The sequence below is a fragment of the Camellia sinensis genome, chromosome 4 (genome assembly GCF_055761805.1).
Source record: "Camellia sinensis isolate YWXY chromosome 4, ASM5576180v1, whole genome shotgun sequence".
NCBI lineage: Eukaryota > Viridiplantae > Streptophyta > Magnoliopsida > Ericales > Theaceae > Camellia > Camellia sinensis.
In genome coordinates this window covers 174,923,823-174,930,508 of record NC_138964.1, presented here as the reverse complement: position 1 = coordinate 174,930,508, position 6,686 = coordinate 174,923,823, and positions in this window count along the sequence as shown.

Genomic DNA, 6,686 nt, shown 5'->3' with positions numbered 1-6,686 from the left:
TGTTGAAGGCGTCGCACGTTGAAAAATTTATTAGAAACAACATCATTTGCCGCTACGGGGTCCCAAACGAGGTCATTTCAGATAATGGTTCCCACTTCAAGAAGGAAATGATTGACTTGTTAGAGAAATACAATGTGGCTTTTCATAAGTCATCCACATACCGACCGCAAACCAACGGAGTAGTTGAGGCCGCCAACAAGAATATCAAACACATACTGCAGAAGATGGTGGAAACCTACTGGGATTGGCCAGATAAGCTGCCATTTGCTCTGTGGGGCTATAGAACTTCAATTAGAACTTCTACCGGAGCAACTCCGTATTCATTGGTTTATGGGATGGAGGCCGTTCTACCTATCGAGATTGAGGTTCCGTCATTACAAGTATTGGCTGAGTGTCAAATAGCCGAAGCAGATTGGCAGCAGAGCAGGTTTGAAGAACTCATGCTCTTTGATGAGAGAAGACTGAAAGCACTGTACCGTGTTCAAGGTTATCAGCGCAGAATTGCCCGGGCTTTCAACAAGAAAGTTAAGTCCAGGAATCTAAAGGAAGGAGATTTGGTGCTCAAGGATAATCGAGCTCCCATCCACGACCCAAGGGGCAAGTTCAAACCCAATTGGACTGGTCCCTACGTCATTAAAGCTATCTGGTCAGGTGGAACTGTGGTTCTGATGGATCTAGATGGCCTAGAGTTCTCCCAACCGATCAACATGAACAAGTTGAAGAAATATTACCCCTGAGAGGCTCGCTAGGCTAAAAACCCAAAAGGGCGACCTAGGCAAAAGTTAGAGCATTGGAAAAATTGGAAAAACATAAAAACTGAGCTTGCAAGGTTGAAAACCCACAAAGGGCGGCCTTGGCAAAAGTTAGAGCATAAAAGGAGAGTGAAAATACTCGAGTGAACTTAAGCCGGAACTACGTAAGGCTTGATTCCCATCTTCGGGATACGTAGGCAACTTCATCTTGGAGTTCAGCCATAAACTTTTCCCCGATCAACTTTGTCCATTTGATCATCTCAGTTATCTTTGTCTATCAGCATTTAAGGGTTTTCTTTGGAATTTCCGGTGCAGTGCTATTCAGACTAGGGGCAACTTTCCAGTTGCAGGGATCCGGGGTTGTGCATCTCAGTGACAGATCTCAGGCGTGTCCAGTTCTGATCCATATCGAAAATGGTTTTGAAAAGTTTTAATAAAAAGTTGACTTTGTTCAAATTAATCTTTCTACAACTAAGACCATTTTTGGACCAAAGTGGAAAATCTTCAGTACCACAACCTTCAAATTCATTGATTTCAAAACAGAGTTCTCCTGCTCTTGCATACAATTGAAATTGCTTTTTATTACATTCATAAAGAAAACTTGAAAGTACTAATAAAGCAATAAATCCGGGGCATAGTCAAGTCAGGTGTCCCTGCGCCCCCTTCTAGAGCTGGTCGAAGCTTCTGATGCCAAGCTGGGCCCGACCTGTGCCTCTTCATTAAGCCAATTCAAGCACTCATCAGACAAAGTACAATTGAAAGTGGGAGCGGGGGCCAGGAGTTTTCTCATCCTCCATGCTGTGGCATATCGGGTAAGCTGTGCACCTCGAACTGGGAAAGCAGCCGGATACTCTATCCCCTCTGGCGGGCAAGTCTGATCATGACCAAACTGGCGTTGGAACCGGAACGGAAAGTAGAATACACAGTGAGTCAGACCAACTAACTGGATCCCGGTCTGCCGGAACATACTATAGCTCATTGCCGGGAGATTGAGCCAAGGGCAACGCCAAGCGATGCGATCTGCAGACAAGTTGCACATCCAGTCGAACCACCATCCCTCATCAAAGGCACCGACTAGGCGTTGTCGAAAGAAGTAGCCGCGAGCTGAGTAGGCTGGGCAAGAGTCCACAACTTGCAATTTATCCATCAACCATACCTGGGGAGGGATGAAAAATAAGAGAATAAAGAATAGAGAAATGTACGATGAGAGAAAAGTAAGACCAGGGTTTTGTGAGAGAAACCGAGCCCGAGGGCCAAGTGATGTGAGCATTACATATGTGAGATTGGGTGGGAAACATTACTTGCAGCAGTAGTGGACTCCCCGCAAATCTGGTCGTCTCCCGGCGATGGAAAGCATCCAAGCCCATCAGCGTCTCAGCCAGTGTCATCGCAATACAACTCTTTCCATCCTTCAAGCCTTGAGCAACTTCAATCAGGCGAATGCTAGACCCACCAAAGCCCGATGCAAGCAGAAAGTGAGATAGCATACACAAGCAAAGGGCATGTTGTCGAAAACCTTGCCAATGATGATTGCCACGGTCACCGGCATCAGAAAAGTGATAAATCAATCTGAGGATGTCCAGTTCCCCATTACAGGTCAGAGACCGAGCGTCATGCGTGGTGAGTCCACACATCCGCCCTAAAACTTGGGCGTGACCAAAGCGAAACTGAGGCAAGATCTCTTCACAACTTTCGGATTCCATCAAAGCTTGAAAATCTTTGAAAGTTGGACATACCTCTTGCCCGCCGAAGCTAAAGACGCGTGTTACTGGGTTCCAAAACCTTGCCGCGGCATGAAGAAAGGGAAGGTGTAGCGGAGTATGGCTCAGCGTGAATGATGCATTCAAGCCAAAGCCCCGGAAGTTCAACTTTTCCGAGCCGTCTAAAGAAGCAATCCAAGCTGTGAGATTTTTGACGAGAAACGCTTCCATTTTGGTGCAAAACTGAGATGAAATGAATGAGCCACGGAGCTAGGACTTTTAAAGGGGATAAGGCACTATTCGGGGGGACACGTGTCGAAAATTTGATGGTGGCTGGGCTGAGTGGTTGGCCGGCCACCTTTTTTAGCAGGCCGGCCACCTCTTCCTCCCTCAAATGCAAAAAGCTGGTCGGCCAGCTCCCAAAAGTGGCCGGCTATGCTGCAATCTGCGTATTTGGCCCTGTTTTACTCTCCAGAGGAAAGTTCCTAGCATTTCCATGCATCGAAAATGTCAAAAGCCTCCATTTCTCTCTGTTTCGGATGCGTTTCGTTGCCCAAATCGTCCGAAATACACTTTGTTTATAGAGTTGTTATTAAATCTTGCTTATCGAGTTGTTGTTTTGTTGGTCGAGCTGTTTCGTTTACCGAGTCTTGTTTAATCGAGTCGCCGAGTCTTATGCATTTGAGTTGTTACTCTCCGTTTATCAATTTTGTTGTGTTTTGCTTATCTAGTTGTAAACTTGCTGAGGTTTTTGTTGTTTCTCAATAAGATTAGGTTGTTTAGTTTGTCGTGTCGGTTCGCTACCTGACTTGGCACATACACAATGCACGTTTACCGTTCAATCTCTTTACTTACAAAATGATGCGATGCGATGCGATGCTGAGACCATAAAGTACAACACTTTTTCAAAAAGTTGTTCCATTCCATCATGCTTTCTTTGTTACGACATTTTACAGCAAAGGTACAAGTTTTACAGAAAATAAAACTGCATAATAATGTACAAATGTGCTACAACTACTAGTAAAAAAAGATAAAATAAAGCAGGAAACAGCTGCATCAATGCTCTCAAGAGCAGGAATAAGAGGCCCTCTTCGTCCTCTTCTGCGGAACTGGCTCTGCACCACCGGCACCATCTGAGTCGGAGCTGTCATCCTCAGGATCCTCCTCAGCCTCCTCTCCACTGCCGGAACCAGGGTCGGAACCCTCCTCTCTGTCGGCAGAGGTCTCTGACTGACGATTTGTAGCCTCCTCCTCCTCATCCTCATCGGGCTCCTCCTCTATGATATGTGCCCTGCGTCTGCGGGATGACTCCCCTCTCCTGGCCCCGCGAGAAGGCCGAGATGGCCCGACTCCCCGAGAAGGTCGAGATCGCCCGGTCTGTGGCGGATATACTGGAGGCATCTGAAAATAAAAAGTGCAATTTGAATACATCAGCTCAAAATGTGTGTATCAGATACAGATGCAAGCAAACTATATAAAACGAGGGTGCATGCAGATACAGTATATGAATGTGATGTGTCAGATGTGCTCTACACATACAATCAATCAAAGCAGTAAAATGTTCAAGGTCAACATGTCGTCAGAAGTACGATAAATGTGGAAAAACTAAAGAGTACTTGGAAACCCATGACGGACAGCTGCGCCTCTCTCCGCAAGACCATGCCCTCGAGTGAGGCCACTAATCTAATCACCCCCTCCATGTATTCTCTGGGTGGCTGCAGATATAAGCTCATAATTATCAGTGAATAAAGGAATGTCTAAGTGTTCGAATGATAGATGAAAAACAGTGGGGCATACCGGCGGTGAGTTGGGATCAATGACATATCGATGATCAGGCATGGGAGGCTCTGGCCATCCTGTCAACTCGGTCGGCATGTCTGGCCATCCGGCATGATGATAAGTCAGAGGAATCGGGGGGACCAATCCAGCCCCACCTCTCGATGTACCAGCCCTGCTAGTAGAAGGGGCGCCTGCAGCCCGGGCTTGACTCAAAGACGGCGTGTCAGTGGACCTCCTCGAGGGAGTATGGACACCTGTCAACGGAGGCATCAAGTAGGTGTGAAGGTAGGTCGCGTACTCCTCGTCCTCTATATATAGCAGCGCATCAGTGCCCAGCCTAGCGTCAATGACACCCTGGGGAGTAAGCCTATCAGCGAGCCGCATACCGTCTAGAGGTGCTGAGGGAACACTCGGCTCATGGAAGCCCATAGTCTGACGAAGGAAGCGTTCCCCCAGGAACCAAGCCCTACCAACTGGCCCCTCGAACAAGACCCTATACCGGGAAGAGCCCCATCCTCCGGCAAACTGAAATCGAAGGTCCCAACCCAAAGGCAACCAGGGCTGCCAGGTAATCTGCGAATAACCAATGCACAAGCTGATCAGAAATCGTAGATGTACGGAATAAACCAAAGATGAAAACATTGGGAATTGGGAGTCTTGGATTACCTCTGATGATCGCACCGTGTCAAAGTACTGCCGTAGGAAGAGAAGAGTCTCCCGAGGTCGTGGCGACACTGACCCTCGAAAACAAGTGAGTAAGGGGTCACAAGGGGCACCTCCACCTCCAGCTCTGGTGCTAGCGTTGGAAAGTACGCGAAGACCCATAACTGTGGAAAACAGGGCAAAAGCCATCAAAATACAGAATACTGAGTGCAGAATCTGAATACAGAATGCTGAGGGCAGAATGTAAGGTGCGCCGTGTGTGCAATATACAGATGATGGAAAGCAGAAATGTAAATTAAGAGGGCAGAAGGTACCTCCCAGGCTCTCTAGTAGCCGCCAACTATGTTCCCCCGTCCGCGGGAGGTCGCGCTCATATAGCAATAGAGGGTAGCCAAACTGGCGCCACCTCAATCATACCGACTAACCTGTGTGAGGTCTGCCAGGGCACCCAGCAGATATAGCCCAACGGTGTTCCCCCTGTTGGAGAACAGAGTGGTCCCGAAGAGGAACATCAGAAACCCGCGGTCATACTGTGTAATCTCCTCCAGAGTCTCGGGCTCAGTATGCCTGAAATGGGAAGAAAACCAAGTGTACCGGACTCGGCCCGAGGATCGATCGACTGGTGGATGAGCTCCCAGTAAGAAGATCCAAGCGGCCTCCCACTGGCCCATATCTTCGTCATATGGGATCGCTCAGTCTCCCACGTCAAGGCCGGTCAATACGGCAAAGTCAAAAGGGGTCATGGTCATATCCCCGGCGGATGAGAAATGAAAGGAGTTGGTGGTGTCCCACCACCTCTTCACCAGGGCGCCCATCAACGTCCTGCTAGCTGGATGACGAGATATCCCGGCACAAAAGGGCCCGAATCCGGCTAGATCAACCCAATCGTGGACGGCCTTTGGGAGCTCCGTGTACCACTTTCTCGCAACGATGGAGCCGTATCCCCGTGTAATATGGGAGGACACCTGCATTCACAGTGAATACATATGTTCAGTTTCAGAATAAAATAAACAAACTGCGTGCAAATGAGATATGCAAGTTGCGTGCAAACGAAATGTATAAGCTATATGCAAAATCAGAAATTCAGAGTTTGGGCTGTGTGTTCTACTCTCAACAAATCAATGGGCTGCGTGTTCAGAAATTCAGAGTTTAGGCTGTGTGTTCTACTCTCAACAAATCAATGGGCTGCGTGTTCAGAAATTCAGAGTTTGGGCTGTGTGTTCTACTCTCAACAAATCAATGGGTTGTGCATTCACCTCAACTTGGGCTGCGTGTTCAGAAATTCAGAGTTTGGGCTGTGTGTTCTACTCTCAACAAATCAGTGGGCTGTGCGTTCACCTCAACTTGGGCTGCGTATTCAGAAATTCAGAGTTTGGGGCTGTGTGTTCTACTCTCAACAAAACAGTGTGTTGCATGTTCACCTTCAACTTGGGTTGCGTGTTTAGAAATTCAGGGTTTGGGCTGTGTGTTCTACTCTCGACAAGTGTGTGCTGTGTGTTCACCATCAGGTTGTGGGCTACGTGATCAGAAATTCAAGCGTTCAAAACGCAAACAGAATACTATATCATGGGCTAAGCATCAGAACAAGCTACGTGCTAAAAAGAGCAGATATGCATAGCAAGAGGCATAAAACGTACAAAAATGCGGAATGTGTTGCAGAAATGTAAAAAAGGGCGAAATAAATACCTCTCGTGCCTCATGAGAGAGGTGAGACTCTGACTCTCGCAGAAGCAGATCCCCAGGCGCTCGATCATCAAAATCAGTAAAGTGATAAAAAATAGCCCGAGGGAGG